Genomic DNA, 24019 nt, shown 5'->3' on the forward strand with positions numbered 1-24019 from the left:
GTTAGATATTACTGTTGGAGCTAGGAACAGAAGCATTTAGTTAGATATTACTGTTGGAGCTAGGAACAGAAGCATTTAGTTAGATATTACTGTTGGAGCTAGAAACACAAGCATTTAGTTAGATATTACTGTTGGAGCTGGGAACACAAGCATTTAGTTAGATATTACTGCACTGTTGGAGCTAGGAACACAAGCATTTAGTTAGATATTACTGTTGGAGCTGGGAACACAAGCATTTAGTTAGATATTACTGCACTGTTGGAGCTGGGAACACAAGCATTTAGTTAGATACTACAGCACTGTTGGAGCTGGGAACACAAGCATTTAGTTAGATACTACAGCACTGTTGGAGCTGGGAACACAAGCATTTAGTTAGATACTACAGCACTGTTGGAGCTGGGAACACAAGCATTTAGTTAGATACTACAGCACTGTTGGAGCTAGGAACACAAGCATTTAGTTAGATATTACTGTTGGAGCTAGAAACACAAGCATTTAGTTAGATATTACTGTTGGAGCTAGAAACACAAGCATTTAGTTAGATATTACTGTTGGAGCTAGAAACACAAGCATTTAGATATTACTGCACTGTTGGAGCTGGGAACCCAAGCATTTAGTTAGATATTACTGCACTGTTGGAGCTGGGAACAGAAGCATTTAGTTAGATATTACTGTACTGTTGGAGCTGGGAACACAAGCATTTAGTTAGATATTACTGTTGGAGCTGGGAACACAAGCATTTAGTTAGATATTACTGCACTGTTGGAGCTAGGAACACAAGCATTTAGTTAGATATTACTGCACTGTTGGAGCTAGGAACACAAGCATTTAGTTAGATATTACTGCACTGTTGGAGCTGGGAACACAAGCATTTAGTTAGATATTACTGCACTGTTGGAGCTGGGAACACAAGCATTTAGTTAGATATTACTGCACTGTTGGAGCTGGGAACACAAGCATTTAGTTAGATACTACAGCACTGTTGGAGCTAGGAACACAAGCATTTAGTTAGATATTACTGCACTGTTGGAGCTAGGAACACAAGCATTTAGTTAGATACTACTGCACTGTTGGAGCTGGGAACACAAGCATTTAGTTAGATATTACTGTTGGTGCTAGAAACACAAGCATTTAGTTAGATATTACTGCACTGTTGGAGCTGGGAACCCAAGCATTTAGTTAGATATTACTGCACTGTTGGAGCTAGAAACACAAGCATTTAGTTAGATATTACTGCACTGTTGGAGCTAGAAACACAAGCATTTAGTTAGATATTACTGTTGGAGCTAGAAACACAAGCATTTAGTTAGATATTACTGTTGGAGCTAGAAACACAAGCATTTAGTTAGATATTACTGTTGGAGCTAGAAACACATGCATTTAGTTAGATATTACTGCACTGTTGGAGCTAGAAACACAAGCATTTAGTTAGATATTACTGCACTGTTGGAGCTAGAAACACAAGCATTTAGTTAGATATTACTGCACTGTTGGAGCTGGGAACACAAACATTTAGTTAGATATTACAACACTGTTGGAGCTAGAAACACAAGCATTTAGTTAGATATTACTGCACTGTTGGAGCTGGGAACACAAGCATTTAGTTAGATATTACTGCACTGTTGGAGCTAGAAACACAAGCATTTAGTTAGATATTACTGTTGGAGCTAGAAACACAAGCATTTAGTTAGATATTACTGTTGGAGCTAGAAACACAAGCATTTAGTCAGATATTACTGCACTGTTGGAGCTGGGAACACAAGCATTTAGTTAGATATTACTGCACTGTTGGAGCTAGAAACACAAGCATTTAGTTAGATATTACTGTTGGAGCTAGAAACACAAGCATTTAGTTAGATATTACTGTTGGAGCTAGAAACACAAGCATTTAGTTAGATATTACTGCACTGTTGGAGCTGGGAACACAAGCATTTAGTCAGATATTACTGCACTGTTGGAGCTGGGAACACAAGCATTTAGTTAGATATTACTGCACTGTTGGAGCTAGAAACACAAGCATTTAGTTAGATATTACTGCACTGTTGGAGCTGGGAACACAAGCATTTAGTTAGATACTACTGCACTGTTGGAGCTAGGAACACAAGCATTTAGTTAGATATTACTGTTGGAGCTAGAAACACAAGCATTTAGTTAGATATTACTGCACTGTTGGAGCTGGGAACAGAAGCATTTAGTTAGATATTACTGTTGGAGCTAGGAACAGAAGCATTTAGTTAGATATTACTGTTGGAGCTAGGAACAGAAGCATTTAGTTAGATATTACTGCACTGTTGGAGCTAGGAACACAAGCATTTAGTTAGATATTACTGTTGGAGCTGGGAACACAAGCATTTAGTTAGATATTACTGCACTGTTGGAGCTGGGAACACAAGCATTTAGTTAGATACTACAGCACTGTTGGAGCTGGGAACACAAGCATTTAGTTAGATACTACAGCACTGTTGGAGCTGGGAACACAAGCATTTAGTTAGATACTACAGCACTGTTGGAGCTAGGAACACAAGCATTTAGTTAGATATTACTGTTGGAGCTAGAAACACAAGCATTTAGTTAGATATTACTGCACTGTTGGAGCTGGGAACCCAAGCATTTAGTTAGATATTACTGCACTGTTGGAGCTAGAAACACAAGCATTTAGTTAGATATTACTGCACTGTTGGAGCTAGAAACACAAGCATTTAGTTAGATATTACTGTTGGAGCTAGAAACACAAGCATTTAGTTAGATATTACTGTTGGAGCTAGAAACACATGCATTTAGTTAGATATTACTGCACTGTTGGAGCTAGAAACACAAGCATTTAGTTAGATATTACTGCACTGTTGGAGCTGGGAACACAAGCATTTAGTTAGATATTACTGCACTGTTGGAGCTAGAAACACAAGCATTTAGTTAGATATTACTGTTGGAGCTAGAAACACAAGCATTTAGTTAGATATTACTGTTGGAGCTAGAAACACAAGCATTTAGTCAGATATTACTGCACTGTTGGAGCTGGGAACACAAGCATTTAGTTAGATATTACTTCACTGTTGGAGCTAGAAACACAAGCATTTAGTTAGATATTACTGTTGGAGCTAGAAACACAAGCATTTAGTTAGATATTACTGTTGGAGCTAGAAACACAAGCATTTAGTCAGATATTACTGCACTGTTGGAGCTGGGAACACAAGCATTTAGTTAGATATTACTGCACTGTTGGAGCTAGAAACACAAGCATTTAGTTAGATATTACTGCACTGTTGGAGCTGGGAACACAAGCATTTAGTTAGATACTACTGCACTGTTGGAGCTAGGAACACAAGCATTTAGTTAGATATTACTGTTGGAGCTAGAAACACAAGCATTTAGTTAGATATTACTGCACTGTTGGAGCTGGGAACAGAAGCATTTAGTTAGATATTACTGTTGGAGCTAGGAACAGAAGCATTTAGTTAGATATTACTGTTGGAGCTAGGAACAGAAGCATTTAGTTAGATATTACTGCACTGTTGGAGCTAGGAACACAAGCATTTAGTTAGATATTACTGTTGGAGCTGGGAACACAAGCATTTAGTTAGATATTACTGCACTGTTGGAGCTGGGAACACAAGCATTTAGTTAGATACTACAGCACTGTTGGAGCTGGGAACACAAGCATTTAGTTAGATACTACAGCACTGTTGGAGCTATGAACACAAGCATTTAGTTAGATATTACTGTTGGAGCTAGGAACACAAGCATTTAGTTAGATATTACTGTTGGAGCTAGAAACACAAGCATTTAGTTAGATATTACTGTTGGAGCTAGAAACACAAGCATTTAGTTAGATATTACTGTTGGAGCTAGAAACACAAGCATTTAGATATTACTGCACTGTTGGAGCTGGGAACACAAGCATTTAGTTAGATATTACTGCACTGTTGGAGCTAGAAACACAAGCATTTAGTTAGATATTACTGTTGGAGCTAGAAACACAAGCATTTAGTTAGATATTACTGTTGGAGCTAGAAACACAAGCATTTAGTCAGATATTACTGCACTGTTGGAGCTGGGAACACAAGCATTTAGTTAGATATTACTGCACTGTTGGAGCTAGAAACACAAGCATTTAGTTAGATATTACTGCACTGTTGGAGCTGGGAACACAAGCATTTAGTTAGATACTACTGCACTGTTGGAGCTAGGAACACAAGCATTTAGTTAGATATTACTGTTGGAGCTAGAAACACAAGTATTTAGTTAGATATTACTGCACTGTTGGAGCTGGGAACAGAAGCATTTAGTTAGATATTACTGTTGGAGCTAGGAACAGAAGCATTTAGTTAGATATTACTGTTGGAGCTAGGAACAGAAGCATTTAGTTAGATATTACTGCACTGTTGGAGCTAGGAACACAAGCATTTAGTTAGATATTACTGTTGGAGCTGGGAACACAAGCATTTAGTTAGATATTACTGCACTGTTGGAGCTGGGAACACAAGCATTTAGTTAGATACTACAGCACTGTTGGAGCTGGGAACACAAGCATTTAGTTAGATACTACAGCACTGTTGGAGCTGGGAACACAAGCATTTAGTTAGATATTACTGCACTGTTGGAGCTAGAAACACAAGCATTTAGTTAGATATTACTGTTGGAGCTAGAAACACAAGCATTTAGTTAGATATTACTGTTGGAGCTAGAAACACATGCATTTAGTTAGATATTACTGCACTGTTGGAGCTAGAAACACAAGCATTTAGTTAGATATTACTGCACTGTTGGAGCTGGGAACACAAGCATTTAGTTAGATATTACTGCACTGTTGGAGCTAGAAACACAAGCATTTAGTTAGATATTACTGTTGGAGCTAGAAACACAAGCATTTAGTTAGATATTACTGTTGGAGCTAGAAACACAAGCATTTAGTCAGATATTACTGCACTGTTGGAGCTGGGAACACAAGCATTTAGTTAGATATTACTGCACTGTTGGAGCTAGGAACACAAGCATTTAGTTAGATATTACTGCACTGTTGGAGCTAGAAACACAAGCATTTAGTTAGATATTACTGTTGGAGCTAGAAACACAAGCATTTAGTTAGATATTACTGTTGGAGCTAGAAACACAAGCATTTAGTCAGATATTACTGCACTGTTGGAGCTGGGAACACAAGCATTTAGTTAGATATTACTGCACTGTTGGAGCTAGAAACACAAGCATTTAGTTAGATATTACTGCACTGTTGGAGCTGGGAACACAAGCATTTAGTTAGATACTACTGCACTGTTGGAGCTAGGAACACAAGCATTTAGTTAGATATTACTGTTGGAGCTAGAAACACAAGCATTTAGTTAGATACTAATTAAAATTAAAATATTACGGTTGGGGCTAGAAAACAAGCATTTAGTTAGATATTACTGTTGGAGCTAGAAACACAATGCATTTAGTTAGATATTACTGCACTGTTGGAGCTAGAAACACAAGCATTTAGTTAGATATTACTGCACTGTTGGAGCTAGAAACACAAGCATTTAGTTAGATATTACTGCACTGTTGGAGCTGGGAACACAAACATTTAGTTAGATATTACAACACTGTTGGAGCTAGAAACACAAGCATTTAGTTAGATATTACTGCACTGTTGGAGCTGGGAACACAAGCATTTAGTTAGATATTACTGCACTGTTGGAGCTAGAAACACAAGCATTTAGTTAGATATTACTGTTGGAGCTAGAAACACAAGCATTTAGTTAGATATTACTGTTGGAGCTAGAAACACAAGCATTTAGTCAGATATTACTGCACTGTTGGAGCTGGGAACACAAGCATTTAGTTAGATATTACTGCACTGTTGGAGCTAGAAACACAAGCATTTAGTTAGATATTACTGTTGGAGCTAGAAACACAAGCATTTAGTTAGATATTACTGTTGGAGCTAGAAACACAAGCATTTAGTTAGATATTACTGCACTGTTGGAGCTGGGAACACAAGCATTTAGTCAGATATTACTGCACTGTTGGAGCTGGGAACACAAGCATTTAGTTAGATATTACTGCACTGTTGGAGCTAGAAACACAAGCATTTAGTTAGATATTACTGCACTGTTGGAGCTGGGAACACAAGCATTTAGTTAGATACTACTGCACTGTTGGAGCTAGGAACACAAGCATTTAGTTAGATATTACTGTTGGAGCTAGAAACACAAGCATTTAGTTAGATATTACTGCACTGTTGGAGCTGGGAACAGAAGCATTTAGTTAGATATTACTGTTGGAGCTAGGAACAGAAGCATTTAGTTAGATATTACTGTTGGAGCTAGGAACAGAAGCATTTAGTTAGATATTACTGCACTGTTGGAGCTAGGAACACAAGCATTTAGTTAGATATTACTGCTTGGAGCTGGGAACACAAGCATTTAGTTAGATACTACAGCACTGTTGGAGCTGGGAACACAAGCATTTAGTTAGATACTACAGCACTGTTGGAGCTGGGAACACAAGCATTTAGTTAGATACTACAGCACTGTTGGAGCTGGGAACACAAGCATTTAGTTAGATACTACAGCACTGTTGGAGCTGGGAACACAAGCATTTAGTTAGATACTACAGCACTGTTGGAGCTAGGAACACAAGCATTTAGTTAGATATTACTGTTGGAGCTAGAAACACAAGCATTTAGTTAGATATTACTGCACTGTTGGAGCTGGGAACCCAAGCATTTAGTTAGATATTACTGCACTGTTGGAGCTAGAAACACAAGCATTTAGTTAGATATTACTGCACTGTTGGAGCTAGAAACACAAGCATTTAGTTAGATATTACTGTTGGAGCTAGAAACACAAGCATTTAGTTAGATATTACTGTTGGAGCTAGAAACACATGCATTTAGTTAGATATTACTGCACTGTTGGAGCTAGAAACACAAGCATTTAGTTAGATATTACTGCACTGTTGGAGCTGGGAACACAAGCATTTAGTTAGATATTACTGCACTGTTGGAGCTAGAAACACAAGCATTTAGTTAGATATTACTGTTGGAGCTAGAAACACAAGCATTTAGTTAGATATTACTGTTGGAGCTAGAAACACAAGCATTTAGTCAGATATTACTGCACTGTTGGAGCTGGGAACACAAGCATTTAGTTAGATATTACTTCACTGTTGGAGCTAGAAACACAAGCATTTAGTTAGATATTACTGTTGGAGCTAGAAACACAAGCATTTAGTTAGATATTACTGTTGGAGCTAGAAACACAAGCATTTAGTCAGATATTACTGCACTGTTGGAGCTGGGAACACAAGCATTTAGTTAGATATTACTGCACTGTTGGAGCTAGAAACACAAGCATTTAGTTAGATATTACTGCACTGTTGGAGCTGGGAACACAAGCATTTAGTTAGATACTACTGCACTGTTGGAGCTAGGAACACAAGCATTTAGTTAGATATTACTGTTGGAGCTAGAAACACAAGCATTTAGTTAGATATTACTGCACTGTTGGAGCTGGGAACAGAAGCATTTAGTTAGATATTACTGTTGGAGCTAGGAACAGAAGCATTTAGTTAGATATTACTGTTGGAGCTAGGAACAGAAGCATTTAGTTAGATATTACTGCACTGTTGGAGCTAGGAACACAAGCATTTAGTTAGATATTACTGTTGGAGCTGGGAACACAAGCATTTAGTTAGATATTACTGCACTGTTGGAGCTGGGAACACAAGCATTTAGTTAGATACTACAGCACTGTTGGAGCTGGGAACACAAGCATTTAGTTAGATACTACAGCACTGTTGGAGCTATGAACACAAGCATTTAGTTAGATATTACTGTTGGAGCTAGGAACACAAGCATTTAGTTAGATATTACTGTTGGAGCTAGAAACACAAGCATTTAGTTAGATATTACTGTTGGAGCTAGAAACACAAGCATTTAGTTAGATATTACTGTTGGAGCTAGAAACACAAGCATTTAGATATTACTGCACTGTTGGAGCTGGGAACACAAGCATTTAGTTAGATATTACTGCACTGTTGGAGCTAGAAACACAAGCATTTAGTTAGATATTACTGTTGGAGCTAGAAACACAAGCATTTAGTTAGATATTACTGTTGGAGCTAGAAACACAAGCATTTAGTCAGATATTACTGCACTGTTGGAGCTGGGAACACAAGCATTTAGTTAGATATTACTGCACTGTTGGAGCTAGAAACACAAGCATTTAGTTAGATATTACTGCACTGTTGGAGCTGGGAACACAAGCATTTAGTTAGATACTACTGCACTGTTGGAGCTAGGAACACAAGCATTTAGTTAGATATTACTGTTGGAGCTAGAAACACAAGTATTTAGTTAGATATTACTGCACTGTTGGAGCTGGGAACAGAAGCATTTAGTTAGATATTACTGTTGGAGCTAGGAACAGAAGCATTTAGTTAGATATTACTGTTGGAGCTAGGAACAGAAGCATTTAGTTAGATATTACTGCACTGTTGGAGCTAGGAACACAAGCATTTAGTTAGATATTACTGTTGGAGCTGGGAACACAAGCATTTAGTTAGATATTACTGCACTGTTGGAGCTGGGAACACAAGCATTTAGTTAGATACTACAGCACTGTTGGAGCTGGGAACACAAGCATTTAGTTAGATACTACAGCACTGTTGGAGCTGGGAACACAAGCATTTAGTTAGATATTACTGCACTGTTGGAGCTAGAAACACAAGCATTTAGTTAGATATTACTGTTGGAGCTAGAAACACAAGCATTTAGTTAGATATTACTGTTGGAGCTAGAAACACATGCATTTAGTTAGATATTACTGCACTGTTGGAGCTAGAAACACAAGCATTTAGTTAGATATTACTGCACTGTTGGAGCTGGGAACACAAGCATTTAGTTAGATATTACTGCACTGTTGGAGCTAGAAACACAAGCATTTAGTTAGATATTACTGTTGGAGCTAGAAACACAAGCATTTAGTTAGATATTACTGTTGGAGCTAGAAACACAAGCATTTAGTCAGATATTACTGCACTGTTGGAGCTGGGAACACAAGCATTTAGTTAGATATTACTGCACTGTTGGAGCTAGGAACACAAGCATTTAGTTAGATATTACTGCACTGTTGGAGCTAGAAACACAAGCATTTAGTTAGATATTACTGTTGGAGCTAGAAACACAAGCATTTAGTCAGATATTACTGCACTGTTGGAGCTGGGAACACAAGCATTTAGTTAGATATTACTGCACTGTTGGAGCTAGAAACACAAGCATTTAGTTAGATACTACTGCACTGTTGGAGCTAGGAACACAAGCATTTAGTTAGATATTACTGTTGGAGCTAGAAACACAAGCATTTAGTTAGATACTACAGCACTGTTGGAGCTAGGAACACAAGCATTTAGTTAGATATTACTGTTGGAGCTAGGAACACAAGCATTTAGTTAGATATTACTGTTGGAGCTAGAAACACAAGCATTTAGTTAGATATTACTGTTGGAGCTAGAAACACAAGCATTTAGTTAGATATTACTGTTGGAGCTAGAAACACAAGCATTTAGATATTACTGCACTGTTGGAGCTGGGAACACAAGCATTTAGTTAGATACTACAGCACTGTTGGAGCTGGGAACACAAGCATTTAGTTAGATATTACTGCACTGTTGGAGCTAGAAACACAAGCATTTAGTTAGATATTACTGTTGGAGCTAGAAACACAAGCATTTAGTCAGATATTACTGCACTGTTGGAGCTGGGAACACAAGCATTTAGTTAGATATTACTGCACTGTTGGAGCTAGAAACACAAGCATTTAGTTAGATATTACTGCACTGTTGGAGCTGGGAACACAAGCATTTAGTTAGATACTACTGCACTGTTGGAGCTAGGAACACAAGCATTTAGTTAGATATTACTGTTGGAGCTAGAAACACAAGCATTTAGTTAGATACTACAGCACTGTTGGAGCTAGGAACACAAGCATTTAGTTAGATATTACTGTTGGAGCTAGGAACACAAGCATTTAGTTAGATATTACTGTTGGAGCTAGAAACACAAGCATTTAGTTAGATATTACTGTTGGAGCTAGAAACACAAGCATTTAGTTAGATATTACTGTTGGAGCTAGAAACACAAGCATTTAGATATTACTGCACTGTTGGAGCTGGGAACACAAGCATTTAGTTAGATACTACAGCACTGTTGGAGCTGGGAACACAAGCATTTAGTTAGATATTACTGCACTGTTGGAGCTAGAAACACAAGCATTTAGTTAGATATTACTGTTGGAGCTAGAAACACAAGCATTTAGTTAGATATTACTGTTGGAGCTAGAAACACATGCATTTAGTTAGATATTACTGCACTGTTGGAGCTAGAAACACAAGCATTTAGTTAGATATTACTGCACTGTTGGAGCTGGGAACACAAGCATTTAGTTAGATATTACTGCACTGTTGGAGCTAGAAACACAAGCATTTAGTTAGATATTACTGTTGGAGCTAGAAACACAAGCATTTAGTTAGATATTACTGTTGGAGCTAGAAACACAAGCATTTAGTCAGATATTACTGCACTGTTGGAGCTGGGAACACAAGCATTTAGTTAGATATTACTGCACTGTTGGAGCTAGGAACACAAGCATTTAGTTAGATATTACTGCACTGTTGGAGCTAGAAACACAAGCATTTAGTTAGATATTACTGTTGGAGCTAGAAACACAAGCATTTAGTTAGATATTACTGTTGGAGCTAGAAACACAAGCATTTAGTCAGATATTACTGCACTGTTGGAGCTGGGAACACAAGCATTTAGTTAGATACTACTGCACTGTTGGAGCTAGGAACACAAGCATTTAGTTAGATATTACTGTTGGAGCTAGAAACACAAGCATTTAGTTAGATACTACAGCACTGTTGGAGCTAGGAACACAAGCATTTAGTTAGATATTACTGTTGGAGCTAGGAACACAAGCATTTAGTTAGATATTACTGTTGGAGCTAGAAACACAAGCATTTAGTTAGATATTACTGTTGGAGCTAGAAACACAAGCATTTAGTTAGATATTACTGTTGGAGCTAGAAACACAAGCATTTAGATATTACTGCACTGTTGGAGCTGGGAACACAAGCATTTAGTTAGATACTACAGCACTGTTGGAGCTGGGAACACAAGCATTTAGTTAGATATTACTGCACTGTTGGAGCTAGAAACACAAGCATCTAGTTAGATATTACTGTTGGAGCTAGAAACACAAGCATTTAGTTAGATATTACTGTTGGAGCTAGAAACACATGCATTTAGTTAGATATTACTGCACTGTTGGAGCTAGAAACACAAGCATTTAGTTAGATATTACTGCACTGTTGGAGCTGGGAACACAAGCATTTAGTTAGATATTACTGCACTGTTGGAGCTAGAAACACAAGCATTTAGTTAGATATTACTGTTGGAGCTAGAAACACAAGCATTTAGTTAGATATTACTGTTGGAGCTAGAAACACAAGCATTTAGTCAGATATTACTGCACTGTTGGAGCTGGGAACACAAGCATTTAGTTAGATATTACTGCACTGTTGGAGCTAGGAACACAAGCATTTAGTTAGATATTACTGCACTGTTGGAGCTAGAAACACAAGCATTTAGTTAGATATTACTGTTGGAGCTAGAAACACAAGCATTTAGTTAGATATTACTGTTGGAGCTAGAAACACAAGCATTTAGTCAGATATTACTGCACTGTTGGAGCTGGGAACACAAGCATTTAGTTAGATATTACTGCACTGTTGGAGCTAGAAACACAAGCATTTAGTTAGATATTACTGCACTGTTGGAGCTGGGAACACAAGCATTTAGTTAGATACTACTGCACTGTTGGAGCTAGGAACACAAGCATTTAGTTAGATATTACTGTTGGAGCTAGAAACACAAGTATTTAGTTAGATATTACTGCACTGTTGGAGCTGGGAACAGAAGCATTTAGTTAGATATTACTGTTGGAGCTAGGAACAGAAGCATTTAGTTAGATATTACTGTTGGAGCTAGGAACAGAAGCATTTAGTTAGATATTACTGCACTGTTGGAGCTAGGAACACAAGCATTTAGTTAGATATTACTGTTGGAGCTGGGAACACAAGCATTTAGTTAGATATTACTGCACTGTTGGAGCTGGGAACACAAGCATTTAGTTAGATACTACAGCACTGTTGGAGCTGGGAACACAAGCATTTAGTTAGATACTACAGCACTGTTGGAGCTGGGAACACAAGCATTTAGTTAGATATTACTGCACTGTTGGAGCTAGAAACACAAGCATTTAGTTAGATATTACTGTTGGAGCTAGAAACACAAGCATTTAGTTAGATATTACTGTTGGAGCTAGAAACACATGCATTTAGTTAGATATTACTGCACTGTTGGAGCTAGAAACACAAGCATTTAGTTAGATATTACTGCACTGTTGGAGCTGGGAACACAAGCATTTAGTTAGATATTACTGCACTGTTGGAGCTAGAAACACAAGCATTTAGTTAGATATTACTGTTGGAGCTAGAAACACAAGCATTTAGTTAGATATTACTGTTGGAGCTAGAAACACAAGCATTTAGTCAGATATTACTGCACTGTTGGAGCTGGGAACACAAGCATTTAGTTAGATATTACTGCACTGTTGGAGCTAGGAACACAAGCATTTAGTTAGATATTACTGCACTGTTGGAGCTAGAAACACAAGCATTTAGTTAGATATTACTGTTGGAGCTAGAAACACAAGCATTTAGTTAGATATTACTGTTGGAGCTAGAAACACAAGCATTTAGTCAGATATTACTGTACTGTTGGAGCTGGGAACACAAGCATTTAGTTAGATATTACTGCACTGTTGGAGCTAGAAACACAAGCATTTAGTTAGATATTACTGCACTGTTGGAGCTGGGAACACAAGCATTTAGTTAGATACTACTGCACTGTTGGAGCTAGGAACACAAGCATTTAGTTAGATATTACTGTTGGAGCTAGGAACACAAGCATTTAGTTAGATATTACTGTTGGAGCTAGAAACACAAGCATTTAGTTAGATACTACAGCACTGTTGGAGCTAGGAACACAAGCATTTAGTTAGATATTACTGTTGGAGCTAGAAACACAAGCATTTAGTTAGATATTACTGTTGGAGCTAGAAACACATGCATTTAGTTAGATATTACTGCACTGTTGGAGCTAGAAACACAAGCATTTAGTTAGATATTACTGCACTGTTGGAGCTAGAAACACAAGCATTTAGTTAGATATTACTGCACTGTTGGAGCTGGGAACACAAACATTTAGTTAGATATTACAACACTGTTGGAGCTAGAAACACAAGCATTTAGTTAGATATTACTGCACTGTTGGAGCTGGGAACACAAGCATTTAGTTAGATATTACTGCACTGTTGGAGCTAGAAACACAAGCATTTAGTTAGATATTACTGTTGGAGCTAGAAACACAAGCATTTAGTTAGATATTACTGTTGGAGCTAGAAACACAAGCATTTAGTCAGATATTACTGCACTGTTGGAGCTGGGAACACAAGCATTTAGTTAGATATTACTGCACTGTTGGAGCTAGAAACACAAGCATTTAGTTAGATATTACTGTTGGAGCTAGAAACACAAGCATTTAGTTAGATATTACTGTTGGAGCTAGAAACACAAGCATTTAGTTAGATATTACTGCACTGTTGGAGCTGGGAACACAAGCATTTAGTCAGATATTACTGCACTGTTGGAGCTGGGAACACAAGCATTTAGTTAGATATTACTGCACTGTTGGAGCTAGAAACACAAGCATTTAGTTAGATATTACTGCACTGTTGGAGCTGGGAACACAAGCATTTAGTTAGATACTACTGCACTGTTGGAGCTAGGAACACAAGCATTTAGTTAGATATTACTGTTGGAGCTAGAAACACAAGCATTTAGTTAGATATTACTGCACTGTTGGAGCTGGGAACAGAAGCATTTAGTTAGATATTACTGTTGGAGCTAGGAACAGAAGCATTTAGTTAGATATTACTGTTGGAGCTAGGAACAGAAGCATTTAGTTAGATATTACTGCACTGTTGGAGCTAGGAACACAAGCATTTAGTTAGATATTACTGTTGGAGCTGGGAACACAAGCATTTAGTTAGATATTACTGCACTGTTGGAGCTGGGAACACAAGCATTTAGTTAGATACTACAGCACTGTTGGAGCTGGGAACACAAGCATTTAGTTAGATACTACAGCACTGTTGGAGCTGGGAACACAAGCATTTAGTTAGATACTACAGCACTGTTGGAGCTGGGAACACAAGCATTTAGTTAGATACTCCAACAACTACTGTTGGAGCTAGAAACACAAGCATTTAGTTAGATATTACTGCACTGTTGGAGCTGGGAACCCAAGCATTTAGTTAGATATTACTGCACTGTTGGAGCTAGAAACACAAGCATTTAGTTAGATATTACTGCACTGTTGGAGCTAGAAACACAAGCATTTAGTTAGATATTACTGTTGGAGCTAGAAACACAAGCATTTAGTTAGATATTACTGTTGGAGCTAGAAACACATGCATTTAGTTAGATATTACTGCACTGTTGGAGCTAGAAACACAAGCATTTAGTTAGATATTACTGCACTGTTGGAGCTGGGAACACAAGCATTTAGTTAGATATTACTGCACTGTTGGAGCTAGAAACACAAGCATTTAGTTAGATATTACTGTTGGAGCTAGAAACACAAGCATTTAGTTAGATATTACTGTTGGAGCTAGAAACACAAGCATTTAGTCAGATATTACTGCACTGTTGGAGCTGGGAACACAAGCATTTAGTTAGATATTACTTCACTGTTGGAGCTAGAAACACAAGCATTTAGTTAGATATTACTGTTGGAGCTAGAAACACAAGCATTTAGTTAGATATTACTGTTGGAGCTAGAAACACAAGCATTTAGTCAGATATTACTGCACTGTTGGAGCTGGGAACACAAGCATTTAGTTAGATATTACTGCACTGTTGGAGCTAGAAACACAAGCATTTAGTTAGATATTACTGTTGGAGCTAGAAACACAAGCATTTAGTTAGATATTACTGCACTGTTGGAGCTGGGAACAGAAGCATTTAGTTAGATATTACTGTTGGAGCTAGGAACAGAAGCATTTAGTTAGATATTACTGTTGGAGCTAGGAACAGAAGCATTTAGTTAGATATTACTGCACTGTTGGAGCTAGGAACACAAGCATTTAGTTAGATATTACTGTTGGAGCTGGGAACACAAGCATTTAGTTAGATATTACTGCACTGTTGGAGCTGGGAACACAAGCATTTAGTTAGATACTACAGCACTGTTGGAGCTGGGAACACAAGCATTTAGTTAGATACTACAGCACTGTTGGAGCTATGAACACAAGCATTTAGTTAGATATTACTGTTGGAGCTAGGAACACAAGCATTTAGTTAGATATTACTGTTGGAGCTAGAAACACAAGCATTTAGTTAGATATTACTGTTGGAGCTAGAAACACAAGCATTTAGTTAGATATTACTGTTGGAGCTAGAAACACAAGCATTTAGATATTACTGCACTGTTGGAGCTGGGAACACAAGCATTTAGTTAGATATTACTGCACTGTTGGAGCTAGAAACACAAGCATTTAGTTAGATATTACTGTTGGAGCTAGAAACACAAGCATTTAGTTAGATATTACTGTTGGAGCTAGAAACACAAGCATTTAGTCAGATATTACTGCACTGTTGGAGCTGGGAACACAAGCATTTAGTTAGATATTACTGCACTGTTGGAGCTAGAAACACAAGCATTTAGTTAGATATTACTGCACTGTTGGAGCTGGGAACACAAGCATTTAGTTAGATATTACTGTTGGAGCTAGAAACACAAGTATTTAGTTAGATATTACTGCACTGTTGGAGCTGGGAACAGAAGCATTTAGTTAGATATTACTGTTGGAGCTAGGAACAGAAGCATTTAGTTAGATATTACTGTTGGAGCTAGGAACAGAAGCATTTAGTTAGATATTACTGCACTGTTGGAGCTAGGAACACAAGCATTTAGTTAGATATTACTGTTGGAGCTGGGAACACAAGCATTTAGTTAGATATTACTGCACTGTTGGAGCTGGGAACACAAGCATTTAGTTAGATACTACAGCACTGTTGGAGCTGGGAACACAAGCATTTAGTTAGATACTACAGCACTGTTGGAGCTGGGAACACAAGCATTTAGTTAGATATTACTGCACTGTTGGAGCTAGAAACACAAGCATTTAGTTAGATATTACTGTTGGAGCTAGAAACACAAGCATTTAGTTAGATATTACTGTTGGAGCTAGAAACACATGCATTTAGTTAGATATTACTGCACTGTTGGAGCTAGAAACACAAGCATTTAGTTAGATATTACTGCACTGTTGGAGCTGGGAACACAAGCATTTAGTTAGATATTACTGCACTGTTGGAGCTAGAAACACAAGCATTTAGTTAGATATTACTGTTGGAGCTAGAAACACAAGCATTTAGTTAGATATTACTGTTGGAGCTAGAAACACAAGCATTTAGTCAGATATTACTGCACTGTTGGAGCTGGGAACACAAGCATTTAGTTAGATATTACTGCACTGTTGGAGCTAGGAACACAAGCATTTAGTTAGATATTACTGCACTGTTGGAGCTAGAAACACAAGCATTTAGTTAGATATTACTGTTGGAGCTAGAAACACAAGCATTTAGTTAGATATTACTGTTGGAGCTAGAAACACAAGCATTTAGTCAGATATTACTGCACTGTTGGAGCTGGGAACACAAGCATTTAGTTAGATATTACTGCACTGTTGGAGCTAGAAACACAAGCATTTAGTTAGATATTACTGCACTGTTGGAGCTGGGAACACAAGCATTTAGTTAGATACTACTGCACTGTTGGAGCTAGGAACACAAGCATTTAGTTAGATATTACTGTTGGAGCTAGAAACACAAGCATTTAGTTAGATACTACAGCACTGTTGGAGCTAGGAACACAAGCATTTAGTTAGATATTACTGTTGGAGCTAGGAACACAAGCATTTAGTTAGATATTACTGTTGGAGCTAGAAACACAAGCATTTAGTTAGATATTACTGTTGGAGCTAGAAACACAAGCATTTAGTTAGATATTACTGTTGGAGCTAGAAACACAAGCATTTAGTTAGATATTACTGTTGGAGCTAGAAACACAAGCATTTAGATATTACTGCACTGTTGGAGCTGGGAACACAAGCATTTAGTTAGATACTACAGCACTGTTGGAGCTGGGAACACAAGCATTTAGTTAGATATTACTGCACTGTTGGAGCTAGAAACACAAGCATTTAGTTAGATATTACTGTTGGAGCTAGAAACACAAGCATTTAGTCAGATATTACTGCACTGTTGGAGCTGGGAACACAAGCATTTAGTTAGATATTACTGCACTGTTGGAGCTAGAAACACAAGCATTTAGTTAGATATTACTGCACTGTTGGAGCTGGGAACACAAGCATTTAGTTAGATACTACTGCACTGTTGGAGCTAGGAACACAAGCATTTAGTTAGATATTACTGTTGGAGCTAGAAACACAAGCATTTAGTTAGATACTACAGCACTGTTGGAGCTAGGAACACAAGCATTTAGTTAGATATTACTGTTGGAGCTAGGAACACAAGCATTTAGTTAGATATTACTGTTGGAGCTAGAAACACAAGCATTTAGTTAGATATTACTGTTGGAGCTAGAAACACAAGCATTTAGTTAGATATTACTGTTGGAGCTAGAAACACAAGCATTTAGATATTACTGCACTGTTGGAGCTGGGAACACAAGCATTTAGTTAGATACTACAGCACTGTTGGAGCTGGGAACACAAGCATTTAGTTAGATATTACTGCACTGTTGGAGCTAGAAACACAAGCATTTAGTTAGATATTACTGTTGGAGCTAGAAACACAAGCATTTAGTTAGATATTACTGTTGGAGCTAGAAACACATGCATTTAGTTAGATATTACTGCACTGTTGGAGCTAGAAACACAAGCATTTAGTTAGATATTACTGCACTGTTGGAGCTGGGAACACAAGCATTTAGTTAGATATTACTGCACTGTTGGAGCTAGAAACACAAGCATTTAGTTAGATATTACTGTTGGAGCTAGAAACACAAGCATTTAGTTAGATATTACTGTTGGAGCTAGAAACACAAGCATTTAGTCAGATATTACTGCACTGTTGGAGCTGGGAACACAAGCATTTAGTTAGATATTACTGCACTGTTGGAGCTAGGAACACAAGCATTTAGTTAGATATTACTGCACTGTTGGAGCTAGAAACACAAGCATTTAGTTAGATATTACTGTTGGAGCTAGAAACACAAGCATTTAGTTAGATATTACTGTTGGAGCTAGAAACACAAGCATTTAGTCAGATATTACTGCACTGTTGGAGCTGGGAACACAAGCATTTAGTTAGATACTACTGCACTGTTGGAGCTAGGAACACAAGCATTTAGTTAGATATTACTGTTGGAGCTAGAAACACAAGCATTTAGTTAGATACTACAGCACTGTTGGAGCTAGGAACACAAGCATTTAGTTAGATATTACTGTTGGAGCTAGGAACACAAGCATTTAGTTAGATATTACTGTTGGAGCTAGAAACACAAGCATTTAGTTAGATATTACTGTTGGAGCTAGAAACACAAGCATTTAGTTAGATATTACTGTTGGAGCTAGAAACACAAGCATTTAGATATTACTGCACTGTTGGAGCTGGGAACACAAGCATTTAGTTAGATACTACAGCACTGTTGGAGCTGGGAACACAAGCATTTAGTTAGATATTACTGCACTGTTGGAGCTAGAAACACAAGCATTTAGTTAGATATTACTGTTGGAGCTAGAAACACAAGCATTTAGTTAGATATTACTGTTGGAGCTAGAAACACATGCATTTAGTTAGATATTACTGCACTGTTGGAGCTAGAAACACAAGCATTTAGTTAGATATTACTGCACTGTTGGAGCTGGGAACACAAGCATTTAGTTAGATATTACTGCACTGTTGGAGCTAGAAACACAAGCATTTAGTTAGATATTACTGTTGGAGCTAGAAACACAAGCATTTAGTTAGATATTACTGTTGGAGCTAGAAACACAAGCATTTAGTCAGATATTACTGCACTGTTGGAGCTGGGAACACAAGCATTTAGTTAGATATTACTGCACTGTTGGAGCTAGGAACACAAGCATTTAGTTAGATATTACTGCACTGTTGGAGCTAGAAACACAAGCATTTAGTTAGATATTACTGTTGGAGCTAGAAACACAAGCATTTAGTTAGATATTACTGTTGGAGCTAGAAACACAAGCATTTAGTCAGATATTACTGCACTGTTGGAGCTGGGAACACAAGCATTTAGTTAGATATTACTGCACTGTTGGAGCTAGAAACACAAGCATTTAGTTAGATATTACTGCACTGTTGGAGCTGGGAACACAAGCATTTAGTTAGATACTACTGCACTGTTGGAGCTAGGAACACAAGCATTTAGTTAGATATTACTGTTGGAGCTAGAAACACAAGTATTTAGTTAGATATTACTGCACTGTTGGAGCTGGGAACAGAAGCATTTAGTTAGATATTACTGTTGGAGCTAGGAACAGAAGCATTTAGTTAGATATTACTGTTGGAGCTAGGAACAGAAGCATTTAGTTAGATATTACTGCACTGTTGGAGCTAGGAACACAAGCATTTAGTTAGATATTACTGTTGGAGCTGGGAACACAAGCATTTAGTTAGATATTACTGCACTGTTGGAGCTGGGAACACAAGCATTTAGTTAGATACTACAGCACTGTTGGAGCTGGGAACACAAGCATTTAGTTAGATACTACAGCACTGTTGGAGCTGGGAACACAAGCATTTAGTTAGATATTACTGCACTGTTGGAGCTAGAAACACAAGCATTTAGTTAGATATTACTGTTGGAGCTAGAAACACAAGCATTTAGTTAGATATTACTGTTGGAGCTAGAAACACATGCATTTAGTTAGATATTACTGCACTGTTGGAGCTAGAAACACAAGCATTTAGTTAGATATTACTGCACTGTTGGAGCTAGGAACACAAGCATTTAGTTAGATATTACTGTTGGAGCTGGGAACACAAGCATTTAGTTAGATATTACTGCACTGTTGGAGCTGGGAACACAAGCATTTAGTTAGATACTACTGCACTGTTGGAGCTAGGAACACAAGCATTTAGTTAGATATTACTGTTGGAGCTAGAAACACAAGCATTTAGTTAGATACTACAGCACTGTTGGAGCTAGGAACACAAGCATTTAGTTAGATATTACTGTTGGAGCTAGGAACACAAGCATTTAGTTAGATATTACTGTTGGAGCTAGAAACACAAGCATTTAGTTAGATATTACTGTTGGAGCTAGAAACACAAGCATTTAGTTAGATATTACTGTTGGAGCTAGAAACACAAGCATTTAGATATTACTGCACTGTTGGAGCTGGGAACACAAGCATTTAGTTAGATATTACTGTTGGAGCTGGGAACACAAGCATTTAGTTAGATATTACTGTTGGAGCTGGGAACACAAGCATTTAGTTAGATATTACTCCACTGTTGGAGCTAGGAACACAAGCATTTAGTTAGATATTACTGTTGGAGCTAGAAACACAAGCATTTAGTTAGATATTACTGTTGGAGCTAGAAACACAAGCATTTAGTCAGATATTACTGCACTGTTGGAGCTGGGAACACAAGCATTTAGTTAGATATTACTGCACTGTTGGAGCTAGAAACACAAGCATTTAGTTAGATATTACTGCACTGTTGGAGCTAGAAACACAAGCATTTCGCTACACTCGCATTAACATTTCTAAATATGTGTAACATCTGTTAAATATGGACCAATAACATCTGTTAAATATGGACCAATAACATCTGTTAAATATGGACCAATAACATCTGTTAAATATGGACCAATAACATCTGTTAAATTTGGACCAATAACATCTGTTAAATATGGACCAATAACATCTGTTTAATATGTGACCAATAACATCTGTTTAATATGTGACCAATAACATCTGTTTAATATGGACCAATAACATCTGTTAAATATGTGTGTGGACCAATAACATCTGTTAAATATGTGTGTGGACCAATAACATCTGTTAAATATGGACCAATAACATCTGTTAAATATGTGTGTGGACCAATAACATCTGTTAAATATGGACCAATAACATTTGATTTGAGTATGTGACTGAGTGACTCACACCTGTGTGGTAGGCTCCACGGGCACGGCAGCCATGTTGTTTCCTCCTGGATGCATGTCCGGACTCTTCGCCCCTCCACAAAATGCATTGGGGAATAAATATCCAATATCCTGGTCCTCTCCACTCTGACCTTTTTCTTTCTTTCAACGAGTTTTGAGAAGGAGGTGAGGAGAGAGGAGGTGAGGAATCAAGGAAATATTAATTGTAAAAAAAAAATTACAAAAAAAAAACAGTTTTAAGAAAGAGCGTGAAGGAGGTGAGACAGCGACCCCTCTGACGCTAAACAGGCAGAGTATCTTAAGAACACGTGTCCTACTGTAGAGAGACTTAAGGAAATCCCTAGCTAATCCTGCTGCTCTCTGGGCCTGGCCTGTACAGTGTGTGTGACACGTTATCCGTCATGGTGGCATACTGTACATTTGAGGGGACATGGTGTGGGTTACTAGTTATTGTCCCTGAACGTCCGTCGGGTCAGTTGGTCTCTGGGTCTGGACTGGTTGAAGCTTCCACATGAAGTCGTCCTGGCTCCAGAGGACTGTCCGCTGGATAGTCTGCTTGATGTCCGTACGGCGGAAGAGCCGCAGGCAAGGATTTCTACACGTTGATGTGGGATGTGTGTGTGTGTGTTGTCAGAATGTGACTGCGTGTTTTTTGGTTCTGTAAGCTTGTTGTTATTGGTCGTTTCCATGTGGAGGGTAAGACGTATGTTTATTTGGTCAGCGTGTGTGTGTGTGTGTGTGTGTGTGTGTGTGTGTGTGTGTTCCATAGAAGAGGCACTTTTTGATGGAGGCTAGGTGTGTGTGTGTGTGTGTGTGTGTGTGTGTGTGTCTGTGTGTGTGTTTTTTCTAACAAGAATGATGACTGGGTGACGTTTTATGCAATTTGGCTACTTTGATTAGGTGACACAGAGAAGCTTTTCCTGAGTAGAAAGGGTAGATTTAGGATCTAGGCCTATTCATTGGAAGGAAGGAAGGAAGGAAGGAAGGAAGGAAGGAAGGAAGGAAGGAAGGAAGGAAGGAAGGAAGGAAGGAAGGAAGGACACACTATTCAACAGCCAGTGAAATAGCATGGCGCGAAATACAAAACATCAAAAATCTCATTTCATTTGCTCAACAATCAACTATTTTACACTATTTTAAAGATAAGACTCTCGATAATCGAACCACATTGTCCGATTTCAAAAAGGCGTTACAGCGAAAGCAAAACATTAGATTATGTCAGGAGAGTACATAGACACAAATAATCACACAGCCATTTTCCAAGCAAGGATATATGTCACATAAACCCAAAACACAGCTAAATGAAGCACTAACCTTTGACGATCTTCATCAGATGACACTCCTAGGACTTCATGTTACACAATACATGTATGTTTTGTTCGATAAAGTTCATATTTATATCCAAAAACAGCATTTTACATTGGCGCGTGATGTTCAGAAAATGTATTCCCACCAAAAACTTCCGGTGAATTTATAGAAATACTCATCATAAACGTTGACAAAATACATAACAATTATTTAAAGAATTATAGATATACTACTCCTGGATGCAACCGCTGTGTCAGATTTTAAAATAGCTTTACGGAGAAAGCACATTTTTCAATATTCTGAGTACATAGCTCGCCATCACAGCGAGCTATACAGACACCCGCTAAGTTCGGGGTCACCTAACCTCAGAATTAGTATTAGAAATATTCTCTTACCTTTGCTGATCTTCGCCAGAATGCACTCCCAGGACTGCAACTTCCACAAGAAATGTTGTTTTTGTTCGAAATAATCCATATTTATGTCCAAATACCTCCGTTTTGTTCGTGCGTACAGAGCACTATCCAAAGGCATAACGCGAGCGTGGTACCAGAGACGAAAAGTCAAAAAGTTCCATTACCGTTCTTAGAAACATGTCAAACGCTGTTTAAAATCAATCTTTATGGTATTTTTAATGTAAAAATGTGATAATATTCCAACCGGACAATAGCGTATTCATTCAAGGAGAAAAAGAAGGAACAGCGCCTCGCGGGACCGCGCAGTATCCAATCCCTTTGTCCCCAGGCAGTCCACTCAGTGACTGAGCTCCTATACTTTGCCCGGATACAGGAGACAGATGAAACAACTTTCTGAAGGCTTTTGACAGCCAATGGAAGCCTTAGGAAGTGCAACGTGACCCCACATACACTGTAGTTTCGAAAGGGACTAGAAAGAAGAACTACAATTCTCAGATCATCCACTTCCTGGTTGAATTTTTCTCAGGTTTTGGCCTGCCATATGAGTTCTGTTCTACTCACAGACACCATTCAAACAGTTTTAGAAACTTCAGTGTTTTCTATTCAAATCTCCTAATAATATGCATATTCTAGTTTCTGGGCAGGAGTAGTAACCAGATTAATGTGGGTACGGTTTTCATCCGGCCGTGAAAATACTGCCCCCTATACCTTAAGAAGTTAAGGAATGACTCAAGGTGTTGGATAAGTCTGTTTACTCTGCCTCACTGTCTGTGTACGTCCATAGACTGTTCAACGTGATTATGGACAGAGTGCTGACTCACCCTCTCTGTGGTAATATCCCTGTGGTGTTAGCCCTGGGCAGCCCTAAGGTAGAGGGGGGAAGGAGCTGTATTAGTGGCCTGGGCTGCTGGCTAAGCCCCTCTTACACCTTAACCAGTAACATCTGAAGGACAGGTGGGGGTGAGGGCAG

General features: G+C 38.1%; 1 pseudogene; it reads left to right on the forward strand.

Annotated features, from left to right (window-relative positions):
• LOC123727919 (ADP-ribosylation factor-like protein 13B) overlaps positions 1 to 24019 on the forward strand; it is a 51686-nt pseudogene that overhangs the window by 11556 nt on the left and 16111 nt on the right.

The sequence above is a fragment of the Salmo salar genome, chromosome ssa16 (assembly GCF_905237065.1).
Source record: "Salmo salar chromosome ssa16, Ssal_v3.1, whole genome shotgun sequence".
Taxonomy (NCBI): domain Eukaryota; kingdom Metazoa; phylum Chordata; class Actinopteri; order Salmoniformes; family Salmonidae; genus Salmo; species Salmo salar.